We start from the raw sequence: 19,944 nt of genomic DNA, 5'->3' as shown, positions 1-19,944 counted from the left end.
CCTCAAAGAACCCTGATTATCCCTAGCCCTCTTAGTTGGAGTGTGTGGAGGCCTGCTGACTCAGTGGCTCTCATAATCTATCATGTCATCTCACTAGATTGTTTATCCTACCTATTCAAAGCCCTCTAAACTGTATTTGCCTGGTAAGTATGATGAACGAAGACCCTGAGAGGATCAGCTATTAGGTGGGTCAAAATGTCACAACGAAATCCCTTTCTGAACCAGTAATAGCGACACTCCGCAGTCGGGATCAGATATGTGATATATTTGCTAAACCTGAGAATCTCTTGCTCATACTCTAATACTAAGCGATTAAACTGAGTCAAGTGCAGGAACAACTTCATCAGGTCATCGGTGTGGATCTGCCCGATGTACTTATCACAGAACTCGGTGAGGAGCTACTCCCAAGTTGGCCTCTCTGGCTCTATCGCTATCTCAAAAGTCTCCCGCCAATCTATTGCTTCATTTTTAAGCAGGGATGTGACACACGCTAGGTTACCCGTTGGGGTAAGATGTAACTGTCTGATGGTGCGAAGCGTCTCTCTGAGCCATTGGTCTGCTGCTATTGGGTCCTCATCCTCTGAACTAAAGAACTCAATGGTCTTATATATGCATAATCACTCTACTAGAGACTCTTAGAGAATGACTACTGGCTGAGCTGGAGGTACTGGTGGAGGAGGTGGTTCAGTTAAAGAACTAGGAAGTGACCTAGCTATTTGCATAAATACGGAGGTGAGGTCCCTAAAAAAGGTCGACTCCTCTACCCCCGCATCTACTAGAGCCTCTTGTTGGAATGTGTCTGGAACGAACTCATCTTCTGTATATGAGGCTAGTGAGGCATGACTCTCGTCTCTGCCATCCTGACTATGATTTAAATTTATATCTAAAATTAGAAAGAAAAAGGGGTTATTATCGTCATTCTAGTTGTTAAAGTATTCTAAACTCCCTAAAGGCATGTACTTATACAGTCGCTAACTAAATCTAACACGCGGGTCCTAAAAATGACTAAACTTGGCTACTCTAATATCGTTAATATAAAACTCTAATCCATTTGACCCAAAAATCCATGGATTACAATGTTACACGGGACTACCGAAATAGTGGCCCAAATTTTTTCTTTTAAAATTATTTATAATCACTGAAAATAATTCATCCATAGTGATAAAATAAAATGTAATAAACTGGGTTTACAAAAAAAGGGAGCTCCCAAAATACATCCACAAAATAATACGAAATATTGAGTTCCAAAAAGAGTTATTACTAAATACATAATAAGGGTCCATAACAGTACATGCCCTCTAAAGATGACTTACGACATACTCTGAAGGTCTCTGGGAATCTGATCTGCTGTACTGGAATATCTGTCGACGATAACTCTCCATGAATTGACCCTAACAACTTGTGCATGGAAACACATTCCAATCGCTGAGCTTACGAGCTCTGTGACTCACTAAAAGTTGTATTATACCTTATGCATTCATTAAATAAAATTACAAATGGCACATATCTAAGTATACAACTATTGAACTGCTAATATATGGATGCCATCAAGATACGATTGAGGGATTTTGCATCTCAGAGCTCACACACCCCTCTAGCACTGCCAATGTACCCATGGATACACCTGGGTAAGGTCTGTAATTCTGCATCGAAAACATACACCTACCAACTTACTCCGTCGAGTGTTGGGGCATCTAGCACCCAGTTGGAAAAAAGTGTTGTAGCACTGAGTTGGATCTATTAACTGTCATATTCTGCTAGAAAAAACTTAGGTGTCCTGATTGTTTCTCGAGCATCAACCAATGCCAGTTTTATGTAAACCTAGCTATTATTGTTTCTAATGTTATGATATTATTTACAGTTATTGCTTGAAGTCTTATTTGTCGCTACTCGGGTGTGTTTGGGGTACCTTGGGTCTGATCTAAAGTCCCTTGAATTATTTATTAAAAATTATCTATCAGATTTGATATTGAGACCTCAGTATCGATATTGAGCCACTTGGTATCGATACCCATATATTGGTATCGATACCTACTGACTGACGTAGGCTATTTGGGTAAGGTAGTATCGATACCCATGAATGAGTATCGATATTCTGGCTCTGGGGTATTGATACTAACATGAGTATCGATACCAAATTTATGTTCGATGTTCTAAAAAATAATTCCAGTATTGATACCACCCTTGTAGTATTGAAACCCCTGACTTGGTATCGATACTCTATGTGAGTATTGGTATAATAATTGTATTCTAGAATTTTAGTCTCGAAACCAATCTGATCAGTATCGAGGCCAGGACTCCAGTATCGATACTCTATGAATGAGTATCGATACTCCCCCTTGAAAATTGCATATTTTAAGCTTGGCTGAAGAACAATATCGATACCCACTACGAAAAGCCCTATTTTGGCTTGAAAGATCCTATCTTTCTACCTCAAAACCCCTAGTGAGGTCCCCAACTGATAATTAAGTGTTTTATGTGATATTAGGGATCATAAATAGGTCTAAAAACATGTTGAAACACCCAAATCATGCATCTACCATGGAAATACTTCAAGCTCATGCAATCCTACTTCATTTCATCTAAATGACTTACACATAATAAAGTTAAGTTAGAAGTTAGTTACCTAAGTGTCTAAGCTGTTGGAAAGGGCAATTGCTCAACTTAAGGTAAGTTTTTCCTTCCCCTAGTTTTGGTGCTTTCTCTAACTTTTTTCTCTAAACAAAACAAATGCATGGGTTACCATCTGATTCTAGGATTTTAGAAAGGTTTAAAAACACTTCTAAAGGTCTAAAGTTTCTGAAAATTAGACTAAAACTCAAAGGTTTCTTAAACCCTCCTAAAACCCATTTTCCTAAAACCATGGCCAAACCTTGTGTTTGGGAGCTTAAAATGGAACTAAAGGTGAAAGTGTGCTGATTTTTACCTTAGATTGTCCTTAAAACACTTGAAAATCTATAAAGTATCGAGGTTTTAACTTGGTTGAAGGAAGAATATGAAGATGAGATAGGAGAAGAAGACAAGAGTTGGTGAAGGAAAAAGGGAGACATGCTTCAGACGTGATATCACCCATTTTAATGGGTTTTCAGGCTTTTGAAATTAAAATGGCAAAATCACCTCCTTGGTCTCTCTGATTTTGGTTGCAACATGATTTTACCCTTTTTTTTTATCATTATTGGGATAATACTCAAGCCCAAAATAAATCCAAATTGGGTCAAAGTTTTCCATAAACTAAAAAATTAAACTAAAGTCCACTCCGGGTTAGCCCGAAACTCCTAACTCGGGATCCGGGGCGTTACAAGTTTAACTCGTTGATATGTTGCTTGCACTCCCGAATGTCCTCCTTGTGTGGAGTCGTGTAGAGTTTGTAAAATAGTCATTCATAAGTCACCAGTTTCTCCCACACATACTCTATCTTGATATTGAAGAATACCTCTCTTGTACCGCCATGTAAGATTGTCCGAGGGTCTTACTGTCAAGATAGATCTATTCCTTGGTTGTACCATCACTCACATGACTTGCTTCAATGTCCTGGATCCAATTAGGAATAATTGAAGTTGCATCTATAGAATGACACACACATTGATCTTCAAATTTCCTAGACATAGCATCTACCACCAAATTTGTCTTCCCTTTGCGATATTGAATAATATAATCTAAGCCTAGAAGCTTAGTCAAACCCCTCTTCTGCATTGTAGTCATGAGCTTTTGTTCCAAGAGATATTTCAATGGTTCATGATATGTTTTAATCACAAATTGAGCCCCTTCCAAATAATGTCTCCATTTGAAGACAACCAATAAAATTGCAATGTATTCCTTTTCATATATTGAAAGATCGACATGGAGTAAACCTAGTGAAATAATAAGAAATACAATAAGACGGCCTTCTTGAGATAAAACTACTCTAACCTCATTAGAACTTGCATCTGTTTCCAAATAAAAAGTTTTGGAAAAGTCTGGTAGTCTTAAAACAGGAGCAAAACACATAGTTTTCTTCAGTTCTTCAAAAGTTGTCTTAGCTTCAGGTGTCCAAATAAAGTTCTCTTTCTTTAATAGTTGTGTTAAAGGTCGGCTAATAGCACCATATCCTCAAATAAATCTTCTATAATAGTCTATCAGCCCCAAAAATACCCTCAAGGATTTTAAACTCCGAGGAAGTGCCTAATTTCTCATAGCCTCCACTTTCACAGATGTAGAAATAATATGGCCGATATACTCAATTTGATGTTGTCCCAAAAAAACACTTAGAAAATTTTGCATATAACTGGTTGTAAGGTGGCTAGAGCATTTGTAAGGTTGAAAGGCATAACTTTGAATTAAAAATGGCCATGATAAGTACAGAATGTTTTCTTATAAATATCCTCGGGTTATATATGAAACTGCTAATACCCTGAACAAATGTTGATTTCTTAAAAAACACCATGAGTTCATCTAGGAACGATCAAAATTGGAAACTTATTGTTCATTGTTTGGTTGTTCAATACTCTATAATCAACACAAAAATGCCACGAACCATCATTCTTCTTAACCAAAAGACAAGGTGAAGCAAAACAACTTTTACTTGCCTGAATTATAGAAGAATATAATATGTTCGTAATCTGCCAATTTACCTCGACCTTCTGGTGGTGAACAAAACGATAGGGTCGAAGGTTAACTGGGCACATCATAGTCATAGGGTGATTGAGTGCTCGTAAGTTCAAATCGGAGGTAATACTTTAGGTTCATCGAAGACACTCTGAAACTGGTGTAACAAGGGTTGTAGAACAGTAGGAATAGATAAATCTTCATAATCAACACTAAGAACATAAAATTCTCCTTGGATATTCGGATATCTGACAGTCAATTTTTGCATTCGTTCCCCTGAAATCAGGCGTCTGTCCTTGTATAATAATTAGCTGACCATTCTTTTAGAAACTCAGTGTCATATCGTTGAAATCCATAAGAACTGGGCTATAGTGTTTCATCCAATCGACTCACAGTACTATATCGCTCCCACCCAACTGTAAAACACAAAATTCGTGGCGAAACAAGTGTCTTTGCATTTTCCAACTGACTTGATTAGATCTCACTAATGTGAATAAATTCTCCCTATTGGCCACAATGATTGCTAGGGGCTGTGTGGTAACCTGCTCTAATCCTTCCTTAGCTCAGCTTGGAGTAATGAAACTGTGGGTACTACCACTGTCTATTAGAATATTCAATGGCCTACCTTTAATTAACCCACGAATATGAAGTGTAGTATGGCCAACATTACCAGTTAAAGTACTTATTGAAATTTTCAGAAGTTCATCAGTTTGCAATAGTTGAGCATCCATATGATCCTGCTTTGCAATATCCTGTTCAGCCACATCATCTTCCTTCATCAAATTAATCCGATGATTTTTGCATTGATGTTCTGGTGCATATTTCTCACCACATTAGAAGAAAAAATTGTTCATTCTTCGACACTCAAGTAAGTTGGTTTTATTTTGAGGAGTAGGGTGGTCTGTTTTGGAATCATATTGGGGTTTGGATGGGGTGGGCTTCGAAAATTAGATCTTTTTTTTCAAACTCCATTGCAATTTCATATATCTTTGCTTGTCTACTTGCTTCAGCTACACTGCTAGGATTGAGGACCTCTACTCGGTGTTTAAGCTCATCCTTCAACTTACTAACAAAAGGAACGGATGTAGGATTTTATATTAAGTGATGAACTAAAATTCTAGGGGTGAACTAAAATTCTAAGGAACGAAATAGATTTTTAATAAAAAAAAATACGTAGGGACAAATTTAAAATATATAGCAATTTTAAATTTTTAGAGAGTGACTGCCCCTACCCGCACCCTCGGTCCATCCTTATCTGACAAATAGGGAGACAAAAAACTCTTCACGTAAAGTTGGATTTTGTTGCAACACGAAAGGATGTAATTCTTCGAAACGATCTTGATATTCCTCTCCCGATCTTTTTTGTAATAATTTGCTAATTTTTTTCATGATGTCTGGAAAAGCTCGATCGTTAAACTGGTGACATAGGTCAACCTCAAATTCCAGCCAAGTCACCCTATTTTTCTGCATGATGAACCCATCGAACCAAACTTTTGCCTTTCCTCCTAAGTGCATCGCGACTAACTCGACTTGTTCATCTTCAGGAACCTTATAATAATGAAAAAAACTAGAGGCATCTTTGAACCCGTCCCCTCGGATTTGAACCTTTAAAAATAGTAGTTTGATTCGAGGTTTTGGCATTATCGACCTTGAATTTCCAAATGGGTCACCTTATCCTCGCCTTTCCTCCAAATATGCCCCATGAGAAAATTTTGTTGTACTGGTATCCTCTACCTGCACATCTACTCGTTAACGTTGTTGGTCCTTCATAAAATGATCTAGTTTGGATTTAAGAATCCCCTGTTCATCAGGCTGATATGAAAAATTTGACTTTTCATTTATCACAGTCATGGTGATAGGCTTTTACCAGTATTTTTAGAGGGTCCCAGTGTTTTTCCTTGATCAGTGTTTAGATTGTTGTGCTCTTTTTCCTCACTCATTCCTGTCAAAATGCTCAAGATCTGCTCTACATAGCCCTGGTTGGTATTAAGCCTAGACTCGAGAGTACTAATTATGTTATCATGTGCTTCCAACCACTTGGGAGGATTGGTTTCCTCATTCGCTTGTTTCACCAACGAAGCTAATTACTCAAGTTATTTTTGTATTGCAGATAACTCTGATGATTCCGTCATGGGTTGGTTTCTCTTTGGCATGCCTGATCTTTAGTTGCCAGGAATGATGATCCTTGATACCAATTTGTGATTACCCTGTGAGAGAAGAAGAGTATTAGAATAGAATAAAAGAAATGGATATCAAAGAAGAGGAGAAATGTGATCCAAGAAGCTTAGATTTAATTCAATTCAATCATAAAAAACTTCCCTTGATCTTTCATCAAATTTTGATATCTGCACGGGTCTTGATCGGCTTAACCTTCATCCCTAGACCCTCGGTAGAGAGAAGTCCTGGAGCTATGGATGGACTTGAAGGGTTCAAACCATTGCTTGATGGGTAGCAAAATGTGGTTATATTTGGAAACCAAACCCCATCGGTAAGAATTTGATAGGGACTAGCATGGCCAATGGGTGCTCTTCTGTCACCAATGAGCCACATGCTTTCACCTGGGAAACTAGCACAAACAAATTTAGGCAACGTAGATCAATTGCGCCTTCAAAGTTCGAAACCGAAAAGAATCGACTCTACAAAGAGAAACCTACCTCGATGAGAATGCAACTCTTTCGTCCGATTTTGGTACTCATATGCACAAATTTTGCATGGAATGGATTGCATTCACCCACAAAAATAAGAGTATTACACTGCAATTCCTTCAAGTCATCCGTAAGGTCATGCCTCCTGCATAAATACTTCAATCAATGCCACATACATGCACTTATATACACAAAATAAAGATGAAATGAAACAAACTTACATGTTATTTGCTTGAAGAAAGCGGTTGACATTTGGACTTTGCCTTACATCCAGTAACTGCGATCAAAGTACCGAAAGAATAACTGTTAAATATCAGGTTATATCAATAAAATATAAACTATAGACGAGCGTTGGATGCAGATTCTTGTTTCGTTATATAAATCGGCATCTTATAGAGAATACAGTGTTAAAAGTTCAAAGTTTGGCAACCAACTTTGAAAAAATGATTTTCAAAGTTTGGTAAATGTTTATTTGAAAATGGTTTTCAAAGTTTGGTAAATGTTTCTTTGAAAAATGGTTTTTCAAAGTTTGGTATATGTTTGTTGAAAAATTGTAATGGGATAATTATTATTAGTCACTGGACTTTAGGGTATTTATAAGATTAGTCATTAACCTTCAACTATAAATACCCTATCTCATTTAGCTTCAAAATCATCCCAAAATCATTTCTTTCTCCCAATACTAGAGAGTTTTTTTGTAAGTAGTGAGTGTTTTGTAAACACCTGTAAATTTTCTCTCTTAGTAAAAGATCTGCAGCAGTCTGGAGACGTAAGCAAATTGGTTGAACTCCGTTATCAATTTCGGGTATTATTTTTCTGCTTTTATTTCGCATTCTCACTAATCTGGTTATAAGAAAATTACTTGTTCTTGTTTATTTCCCAACAACTGGTATCAGAGCTTTTGGTTGTGAATTTTGTCAATTTTTGTGATATTACTATTCATTACTATTCATGTGAATAGTAAAAAAAATTGTCGGCGATACGAGTTTGTCGACGGAGGTGTTATAATACACGGTGGTTCGCACAAATTGTCAGAAACGATCCGAAGAAGCCAGATTCGAGTGGGAGCGATGGCTGCAGACGAAGGGAATGTGAAAATTGAAAAGTTTGATGGTGCAGACTTTGGCTTTTGGAAGATGCAGATTGAAGATTTTCTGTACCAAAAAAATCTATATCAACCTCTCTCAGGAAAACAACCAGAGGGCATGAAGAATGAAGACTGGGCTCTTCTCGACAGACAAGCCCTCGGAGTTATCCGACTGACATTGTCCCAAAATGTTGCTTTCAACATAGCAAAGGAAAAGACCACGGCGGGTCTTATGACAGCTCTCTCCAGTATGTATGAGAAGCCATCGGCCTCAAACAAAGTTCATTTGATGAGGCGATTATTCAATTTGCAGATGGCGGAAGGGGCATCAGTGGCTCAACACCTAAATGAGCTCAACACAATCACAACCCAGTTGAGTTCCGTGGAAATTGAATTTGATGATGAAGTTTGAGCTTTAATACTCTTATCATCTCTACCAGACAGTTGGAATGCTATTGTTATAACAGTTAGCAGCTCGTCGGGAAATAACAAATTGAAATTCGACGATGTTCAGGATCTAGTACTGAGCGAAGAAATTCGACGGAGAGAATCAGTTGAAGCATCAACCTCCTCAGCCTTGCACACGGAGTCCAGAGGGAGAACTTCAGAAAGAAATTCAAATCATGGCAGATCCAAATCCAGAAGGGGAAAATCAAGAACGAGAAAGAAATATTTTACCTGTTATAACTGCGGCAAGAAGGGTCACTTTAAAAGAGATTGCCGAGCACCGAAGAAAAATACCAGCGCACAAGAATCTGCCAACGTGACAGAGGAGACAGGTGATGCCATGATTTTAAGCATCAACAGTCTGATTGAATCATGGATCTTGGATTCAGGGGAATCTTTCCACTCCACCCCATGCCGAGAAATCATGGAGAACTATGTCAGTGGAGATTTTGGGAAGGTTCATCTTGATGATGATGAGACCTTGAAGATTGTCGGAAAAGGAGACATCCGATTAAAGTTGCCAAACCAGACCACCTGGACGCTGAAAGGAGTAAGACGTATTCCTGGCCTCAAAAGAAATTTGATTTCTGTAGGACAGCTTGATGGAGAAGGATATAGCACAACATTTTCAGGATGTGAATGGAAGATCACCAAAGGAGCACTCGTCATTGCTCGTGGTAAGAAGACTGATACTCTCTATGTAACCTCAAATTTAGAGAATATCATTACTACAGCAGATGCTGATGGAAAATCAAACCTATGGCACCAAATGCTTGGCCATATGAGCGAGAAAAGGATGAAGACACTTTTGTCAAAAGTGAAGCTGTCGGATCTAAAGAATGTAGATGTCGGACTATGTGCGGATTGCATCTTTGGAAAACAAAAGAAAGTCAGTTTTGCAAAGATTGGCAAGACACCCAAGGCAGAAAAGTTAGAGTTGGTTTATACTGATGTATGGGGACCATCTCCAGTTCCATCCCTTACAGGCTCACTATATTATGTCACCTTCATCGATGATTCAACAAGGAAGGTGTGGGTTTATTTTCTGAAGAAGAAATCAGAAGTCTTTGATACCTTCAGAAAATGGAAGGCCATGGTGGAAAATGAGACTGGTTTGAAAGTCAAACGGTTGAGGTTTGATAATGGAGGAGAGTACAGAAATAGTAGATTCAGAGAATTTTGCGCAAACAATGGGATCAAGATGGAGAGAACAGTTCCCATGACACCGTAGCAGAATGGCATAGCAGAGCGTATGAATAGAACTATGAATGAACGTGCCAGAAGCATGAGGATACACGTCGGCTTGCCCAAATTGCTATGGGCTAAACCTATCAACACTGCAGCTTATCTGATCAATTGTGGGCCCTCAATTCCCTTAGATGGCAGAATACCAGAGGAAGTTTTGGAGCAAGAAAGAAATAAATCTTTCACACTTAAGAGTTTTTGGTTGTATTTCTTATGTACACATAGACTCTTCTGAAAGAAGTAAACTTGATGCTAAGTCCAACAAATGTGCCTCTGTTAGTTATGGCGGCGATGAGTTCGGTTACCGGTTTTAGGACTATGAAAATCGAAAGATCATCAGAAGCAGAGATGTCATTTTCAATGAGAATATGATATACAAAGATAGATCAACCATAGAATCAAATAGCTCAAACACCGAAGCTAAAACAAAAGAATTTGCTTAGTTCGAGGAGATTTCTGGAAATTATGTTTTGATCAGTCCTGAAGCAGTTCAAGAAGAACCAGGCACACCAGAACTAAGACGTTCCTCCAGAATTCCTAAACCAACCAAGCAATATTCTCCTTCTTTGCACTACTTGTTGCTGACTAACAATGATGAACTAGAGTGCTATGATGAAGCAATGCAAGTGGAGGATTCAGTCAAGTGGGAGTCTTCCATGAAAGATGAGATGAACTCGCTTATGTCAAATCAGACATGGGAATTAGCTGAACTACCACCAGGCAAGAAAGCGCTTCATAACAAGTGGATTTGCAGGATCAAAGAAGAGCACGATGGGAGCAAACGCTACAAAGCAAGATTGGTTGTCAAAGGCTTTCAGCAAAAAGAAGGTATTGACTACAATGAAATTTTCTCTCCAGTTATAAAACTATCTACAATTAGACTGGTGTTGAAAATTGTAGCTGCAGATAATTTACATCTTGAGCAGTTAGATGTAAAGACAACTTTCCTTCATGGTGATTTGGAGGAATATATCTATATGAGGCAGCCAGAAGGCTTCATAGAGGCAAGAAACAAAAACCTGGTATGCAGGTTGAAGAAGAGCTTGTATGGTTTAAAACAAGCTCCTAGACAGTGGTACAAGAAGTTCGATAGCTTCATGAGTAGCAGTGGTTTTACCAAATGCCAAGCAGATCATTGTTGCTATATCAAGAGGTTCGACAATAGCTTCATTATTTTATTGTTGTACGTTGATGACATGTTCGTTGCAGGCTCAAACATGCAAGAGATTATAAACTTGAAGCAAAAATTGTCGAAGCAGTTTGCTATGAAGGATCTAGGCGCTGCAAAGCAGATTCTTGGGATGAGGATAAAGAGAGACACAAAGTTGGGGACTTTGATGTTATCACAGGCTGAGTACATCAACAAAGTACTCTCCAGGTTCAACATGCAAGATGCTAAACCAGTAAGTACACCTTTAGCTGTTCATTTTAGACTCTCCAAAGAACAGTTACCAAAGACGGAGGAAGAACGTGCATACATGGTGAAGGTGTCGTATGCCTCAGCAATTGGAATTCTGATGTATGCCATGGTTTGTACCAGACCAGATATTGCTCATGCAGTGGGAGTTGTTAGTAGGTACATGAATAATCCAGGCAATGTACACTGGGAAGCAGTCAAATGGATCCTCAAATATCTACGGGGTACCACAAACAAATCACTTTGTTTCAAATGTGGATATACAATACTAACAGGTTATGTAGATGCTGACTTAGCATGAAATGTCGACGTTAGAAGAAGCACTACAGGGTATGTCTATACTCTAGGAGGAACTGCAGTGAGTTGGGTTTCTCAACTACAGAAGATAGTTGCTCTCTCCACAACTGAAGCAGAATATGTCGCTGTTACGGAAGCCAGCAAGGAGATGGTTTAGCTCCAAAGTTTCTTGGAAGAGTTAGGCAAGAAATAAGAAAACAATATCTTGTATTGCGACACTCAAAGTGTTATACATCTAGCAAAGAATTCGTCTTTTCATTCCAGAATGAAGCACATACAATTGAGATACCATTTTATCCGGTCTCTTCTGGAAGATGGGATTTTGAAACTTGAAAATATTAGTGGAGCTCAAAATCCGGCAGACATGTTGACAAAGACGGTGACTACGGACAAACTGAAGTTGTGTTCAACTTCAATTGGCATGCTAGAGTAACAATACTAGAAAAGCTGCTGCATTGATCGAGGTGTGAAGACAAATTAAAATCAGTCTTCAAGTGGGAGATTGTTAAAAGTTCAAAGTTTGGCAACCAACTTTGAAAAAATGATTTTCAAAGTTTGGTAAATGTTTCTTTGAAAATGGTTTTCAAAGTTTGGTAAACGTTTCTTTGAAAAATGGTTTTTCAAAGTTTGGTAGATGTTTGTTGAAAATTTGTAATGGGATAATTATTATTAGTCACTGAACTTTAGGGTATTTATAAGATTAGTCCTTAACCTTCAACTATAAATACCCTAGCTCATTTAGCTTCAAAATCATCCCAAAATCATTTCTTTCTCCCAATACTAGAGAGCTTTCTTGTGAGTAGTGAGTGTTTTGTAAACACCTATAAATTTTCTCTCTTAGTAAAAGATATGCCGCAGTCCGGAGACATAAGCAAATTGGTTGAACTCCGTTATCAATTTCGGGTATTATTTTTATGCTTTTATTTCGCATTCTCACTAATCTGGTTATAGGGAAATTACTTGTTCTCGTTTATTTCCCAACATACAGAATGACTAAGCGTTGGCGTTTATCGCTTATAAGTTTCCTTACTTTCAGGAAAGCTTGGACGATCTCGAACCCTGTACCATGCATGCCATACCTGAGTTCCTGCAAGAAGAATTCCACAATCACACCATTGTTTTAAAATATTGTTTAAAATCTTAATTTAGGATTTAGTGAAATTATTTTTTAAATTTCAAACTTGATTATATTTAAAGAAATTATATAAAAAAAATCAGTGTAGTTTAAAAATGGATAAACTATGTCAATATTCTCCTTTGTTTTCGATCTGACAGACTTTGATCACCGGTTTTTTAATTAAGTGCACTTGATCTCTTATGTTATCGGTCCATTCAGTTTAAGTCCTCTGTTGTTAACTTCCGTTAACCTATTAACAGAAATTGGAGTTGACAATAAAAAAAATAAAAAAAAATATTTGGTGAAGTTGCCATGTCTATGTTGGAGTCTCGCCTATAAAAACTCACCTTTCCTTTTTGAATTCCCTATTTAGCCAGCGCTACAAGAGCTTGAAAATGCTTTTCAGGATCCCCAATCTCTTCAAACTCCTAAATAAAACATAATAGACCAAGTTGAAGAAAGACCGTCAACAACTCGTACTCGGAAAACAAAAGGACCAAACAACAAATTTCTAGAACTAACCTTACATCTAATCAGGTGCACCCCAACTGTGCCGAAAAAGCCTTCCTGTGATGAAAATCAAACTTGAGACGATAACCAAAAGAAACAATCTAAAACATGAGAAACGACATGACAGATGTGGCAACAAATAAAGAAGAAGAAACATGGGTATTTTGAATTATTTTAATCTTTTAATTGTCAACTTAGACTTCTGTTAATGGGTTAAACGAAGCTAAGACTGAGGTACTTAAATCGAATGGACCAATAACGTAAGAGACCAAACACACTTAATTAAAAAACTAGTGACCAAAATAAGTCAGACCGAAAATAAAGGGGACTATTGGTATAGTTTACCCTTTTAAAATATAAAAATCTAAATCTTACTTTTTTATTTTAAAAAAACCAATTTGATGATTATTTATAAAAAAATATTGTATAATTTAATCAAATATAGCCTTGGTTTGATGGTTAAGATGTTTGTACTCTCTTTTAAATTTCCATATTTAAATCCAAATCCCCTTACAAGCATGTTATTCTCTCTTTTTTTTTCTTTTTTTGATGAAAGGAAAAAAGGGTATTATTACCACGAGTTTCATTAAAAAAACCAATAATCCTAGTCAGACGAAAAGAGTATGATATTATCTTTTTTAACCAAAATATAATTTAATTTTTTTAATATAATTAAGAATCCTTATATACAATCATTAAATAAAATTAAAATATTAATTATATTTAAAAAAATTAATTTAATAATTATATATAAAGAAATTATATAAAAAATAAATATAGTTTAAAAAACAAAATTTAAATCTTACTTTTTATTAAAAAAACACAATTTAAAAATTATATATATAATATTGTATAATTTAATCAAATAAAAGCCTTTGTTTAATAGCTAAGAGACTCTCTACTAAATTCCCAAGTTTGAATTCCCATACATTCATGTTATTCTTTTTTTTTTCTATGCCACAGATTATATATAAAACGTTGTAAATAATTAACAATTGAGGTGCTTAGCCTAGTGGTTTAAGCCTTTCTAATGTGAATTAAATCTTGTGTTCAATTCCCATCTGTTGCATAATATTTCTTTAGCCTATTTAGTATGTAATCGAATGATGACACATATCACAAACTGATTGGGTATAAAATAAATTTAATTAAAATTAACAAATTATCATTCAATCTGATAATGATGTGTTATTGCCTATCTGGTTATTAAATTTATTTAAAATTACAACCAAATTAATTGAGTGTATAAATATTGATGACTAATTGTGTAATTATACTAAGTTTTTTAACTAACATGTGACTACCTCCGATAAATATTAATGGCTAGTGGCTTGATTGAATGCATTTAAATAGTTGAATGACCTAATTGACAAAAATTCAAAAATGTTTGTCAAATTTAAAAAAAAGTTATAGTTAGTTGGTCACTGGTATAGTTTACGCATATATTTATCACTCAATTAATCTTAATATTTCAAATCTTTCCTTTTAAAATTATATAAACATTGATACTATAAATTTTAATTATGTACAAGACTTGAAGTTTAAAAAAATAAATTAATTATAAATGAAAATAAATAATGAAGAACATAAAATTTAATCTAATCTTTTTTTAAATGGGGATTAAAGAGTAATTTAATTAGGAAAGTTTAGATCATAGCTTAATTCCATTGATTTCAAAATTTATTAGGCTTTAAAGAATAATTAAACAAAAAAATTAGAGATCTCCATTTCTTTAAAAAATACTTTTTAAAAAATACAAAAAAATAATATGAATAGTTTAAAATGGACTTAACTATGAAATTAATAGGGATTTTTACATAAATTATGCAACAAAAAAACAATTATAGAGAAATAAAAGGTAAAATAACTTGGAAGATTAGTAGTTTTTTTTTTGGCCCAATACCCATGCGGGTTAATTATTTTGGGTTTTAGAGCAGCCTAATTTTTATTTCGGGAAATTTGATAAAAGCTATATTGTCTATGGAATTTGTCATCTCGAGATGACGAGTTTCCCTGGATATTGTTTTTTAATGGTCCCCGATGAGTTGACTTCAGGTAAAAATATATAATTTTTAAATTTTAAAAAACTTCAAATTCAAAAAAAAATAGTCATTTTGTAGCGGTTGGTCACGGGCAGGTAACTGTCCGTTTCAGGTTTCTGCAAAAGATCAGTCATGAAACTAATCCGAGAAGCTACCGAACTTAACTTACCGAACCATCCGAGAAGAACGACATATTTTTCTCAACAAGACCGTCGAAATGCAGTTATCGTGCTGCATTTCGACAGTCGATGTCGAATACTTCATTTGCTATCCTCCAACTCAAGGCAAGGCAAAACTCAAAATCACAAATTTCCCAAGCATTCTCAAACAAATACACCTTCCACAAGAAGGATTCTACACTAGCAAGATGTTGCTTAAGGTTTCAAAGACGAGAGCTATCAGAATTTCATTTTCGGTTCGGTTGTATACCAAGGAACATTATGCAAGAAGAAACGCCTCGATCTAATGGGAATTTAACATAGAACGCAAAGTTCGATACTGATACCGAAGCAAACCAAGCAAATGATGTTTCAAATGCTAACAAGCTTAAAACAATGCTCTTCATATATCCGGAATGACCCAAGCACAGCTATAGTTCCGACCGGATTTTACCAACGGCTTAACACGCTACAATAAATGCAAACAAACTAAAGCAATGCATAATGTTTTTGTCTGTTGAACTGACCTAAAAACGAAAGCCATACTTACCTGGTGAGGCTTCGAGGCGACTTCAACCTGGCTGGTCTACTAAACAGGCTCAAACTGCAGCTTAAAGAAGATTTGAACAACTAATGTATTACCGATATACAGACGAGTAAGAACGAAAAAGTCATCTTTGATGCATTAATAGCTCAAGTCGAGTTAACCCAAGGTTGAAAAACTGAAGATGAACATAAACACAAATGGACAAACTTTTCATTGAATTAATTGTAATTAAAATCACAGAGTAGACAAAAATCACCACTTGCTAAAAGCTTTTGTTAGCATTCGAGAGTTTAGAGGAATTTGAAATCTCTCTACTCGTTCTTCCAAGCATACAAAATCAGCGAAAAGCCGGGATTCTGTGACTTTGCATCTTGAAATCTCTGCGAGAATGACCATTGCAAGGAACTCGGGCTGGAAATGTTTTGGCTAAACCACAACTTATCTTCTGATGCACCAGATGTTTTGAACAAAAAAACAGCATTTCCCCCAAGAGATGTTCCAAAGAGCCAATTATGCACATCCCAAAACACTTCTACAGCCATCCCATCGACCACAATGGTATGGTTCCCTCTGAACTTCCACCGCAGCCGCTTCACTTGCATCAAAGCTTTCCATCCACACGAATTGTAAGGCACGGATCGCTCACACCAACAGTGTCGCATTCGATCATCAGATCATGAACCCGACCATTATCACAAAACCGTGCCTTGGTAGCAAATACCCTCTTCCCGAAAACATGCTCTTTCCTGGCCACCAAAATGGAACTACAAGGAACATGAGTTGCACCAGTTTTCTTACAAGCTTCTTTCTTCATGTCCCCAAGAAGCAAAACCATTTTCTTATTGGCAACAACACCAACATAAAACCCTTCCAACGGTTCAGGCCCAGATCCGAACTTAGCCGAAGAAAGGTCCCAATATATGTCTATTTTACAAGAATATGCTTCTAAACTCTTAGACCCTTTTCTCCTGGAGAATAACCAAGGTTTTATATCAACCTTACAAACACAATGATTTGCAGAATCATCAATCCCTATACTCAACCCTTGCCCCATCAAGTTCTTGGTCCAAGTAACAGTTATTAAACAAGTCCGAACCGGAATTCGACATCGATAAACACAAGTAACCAAATTCTGAGCATTTTTACTACTACCTGATGATGAAGAATCAGCCACTTGAACTCCATTTTCACCAAAGCAAGATGGAAAATCTCTCATTTTCCCCCACTAAAATCGAGTTCTTTTTCTATTCAATTCTTTACACAAACTGCTTTCTTCCCACCTATTGTAACCTAAAAGCACACAATTAAAACATACTTAAGAACATGGAAAAGAAGAGTAACAGACACAAAGAGTAAAGAATTGAACCCTTACCTTAAACTGAACAGTTAATAAAACTGTCTCAGAAAAAACATCTCAAAAACCGTTTGTCTGGGTTTGATTTGATCTGCGATGGAGCCCTCTTTTTTTCCTGCAAGAAACTGGAAACACCCATCAATGAAAATTTCCTAAAGTTTCAAAATTTGAAGACAAATCAAGAGAATGTGGGGGGACATGTTTCAAGTAAAGTAAAACTTGAACAAAGAGAGTAGACAAAAAAGTAGGGTTCTTTCACTGTAAATTCTCAGGAAAACGACAGACCTGAAAAAGAAAACACTAATGAAAGGAAAACATGAAGGATTTTGGCAACTGAGTATTGCTGAAAAGGCTGGTTTTTTGAAGATTACTCTTCATCGGGCTGTTAGAGAATACATAATAAGTAGAAATAAAGATAGGGTAAACTACAGTTTCAGTACTTCAACTATAATTTTTTCTCAATTTTGGTTACAACTATTTTTGTTTCAAAATCACACCTGATATTACGTTTTAGTTTCATTTTGGTCACCCTCCGTTAAAAGATAACGTGTTACCATAAGATAATATCACATCATTGAAACAATTTTTTAACTATGAATAACCAAAATAAAACCAAAACGTAAAATTAAGTATGATTTTGAAAAAAATAATAGTTAAATGACTAAAACTAAACAAAAGTGATAGTTAAAGTACTACTATGTAGTTTACCCTAAAGTTAAGCTCTAAGACAGAAGAAGAAAAAGCTGCTTCATTTGGTGGACCAAAGGAACACATAAAAATTGCAATTTGCTAGCACGATTTATGTATGTATATAAACTAAATAATTAATTAAATAATAAAATCGGGTTTTGATACTTTAATGTGAAAGACATGGTTATCATGTTGATGATGGTGGTATATTTCCATGATTGATGATTACTATGTTTTTTTTAAAAGATTTAGGAAGTATACTTATATTCTTATAATTCAAAATAGGGTAAACTACACTGATCATCACTGTACTTTGTTGTATTTTTTTTAATTTTGCTCGATGTATTTTAAAACTGGTCAATTTCATCACTGAACTTAATATAGTTAACAAATTTGGTTACTTGGTCGTTTCCTCTAAAAACAACGTTATGACGGCGTCCGTTAAAATTCGTTGGTGAATGTCACCGCCTATGGCATCGGATAAAACCCCTACCGACCCCACTTCGTGAAGTGTCTTCGTTCGCCGTCGAGGACTGATCGAAGTTTCGTCAAAACCCATAACGACACCGCTGTTGATTTTTGCGATTTTTGACCAATTTCATCGTCGTTGCACCTCACCGCATTCACCAATGAGTCCCTTGTCCAATTCCGACCGAAGCCCATGTGGTAGTGTCCTTTCGTCGTCGCTCTATCATCGTGCGTCTTACCTCCACCGTGGGTAAGTTTTCAGTTGCCATTGAGAGAGGAGGGATGATGGGGGAAGATGACGGCAGTAACAGCTCAGTGACCCAAAAACTAATTTTATTAAGTTTAGTGACAAAAAACGCTAAATGTATAAAGTTCAATGATGAAATGGACCAGTTTTAAAGTATAATGAGTAAAATAGGAAATAAAGCAAAGTACAGTGATGATTTGTGTAATTTACCCTTCAATATCTTTAAAATTTATATACAAATCAAGCGATATCAGTTATTAAGAGACTTGTCATTCTCGTTAGAGACCTCTAATTCAATCACCACCAGAGATATAAGTGTTTATTGTCAATTGATTGAGAGTTTTTGAACAAACAATACCTTATAATCACCACAAACAATTCAAAAGAATAAATATATTTAACTAATTTTTTTTATAAAATAAGATTTTTAATACACAAATTTAGGTGATGAAAAATTATTACATAATAAAAGAATTATAATGTAGTTAAGTAATTGTTGTTATTTCTTGAAATCACATGTTTAAATATCATGTATACAAAGATTAGGGTGATTAAAACTCAACTCTACTTGAAAAATCAATTTTTTCAATTTCAAATTATGCGCGTTAAATCAAATTATCGAGTCAATTTTGAGTTGAGATTTCAAAACTTTGAGTCACTCGAAAAAACCAAAATTATGGATGAGTATTTTAATAGTTTTACAATTTAGTCCACAATTTCCTTATTCCTTCATTTTAAGCCTATTTTTTTTATCAAATTTAAACAACATGCTTCTAAACTCTTGTAGAATACATATGTACTTTTAATTCCTCTTTTTGATAATACAATTTACATTTTTTTAATTTAGCCCCTCAACTTTCCATGATTTTCTTATTTCTTCAATTCATCCTTCATTATGTCTATTTTTGCCCAAATTTGAACCACAACTCCCCTAACATTACAAAATATCTATGTAACTTCAATTCCTTTTTTATGATTAAAATATACTTTTTTGAATTTAGTTCATTAACTTTACATTTACTCAATTTGATCTTTCGACTATAATTGTTTGCAAATTCTTTATTCTTATCAATTTTTTTGACTAATTTA

At 35.7% G+C, this 19,944-nt stretch overlaps 2 pseudogenes; both read right to left on the bottom strand.

Annotated features, from left to right (window-relative positions):
- Positions 1-6,915: 6,915 nt before the first annotated feature.
- LOC120154886 lies at positions 6,916-12,842 on the bottom strand (annotated as a pseudogene).
- A 3,364-nt stretch (positions 12,843-16,206) lies between these two features.
- On the bottom strand, positions 16,207-17,701 carry LOC120154845 (annotated as a pseudogene).
- Positions 17,702-19,944: the final 2,243 nt, after the last annotated feature.

Source organism: Hibiscus syriacus, unplaced genomic scaffold (assembly GCF_006381635.1).
Source record: "Hibiscus syriacus cultivar Baekdansim isolate YM2019G1 unplaced genomic scaffold, ASM638163v2 tig00111151_pilon, whole genome shotgun sequence".
Taxonomy (NCBI): domain Eukaryota; kingdom Viridiplantae; phylum Streptophyta; class Magnoliopsida; order Malvales; family Malvaceae; genus Hibiscus; species Hibiscus syriacus.
Note: the sequence above shows the minus strand (reverse complement) of the source record. Positions and strands in the feature narration are given on the sequence as shown.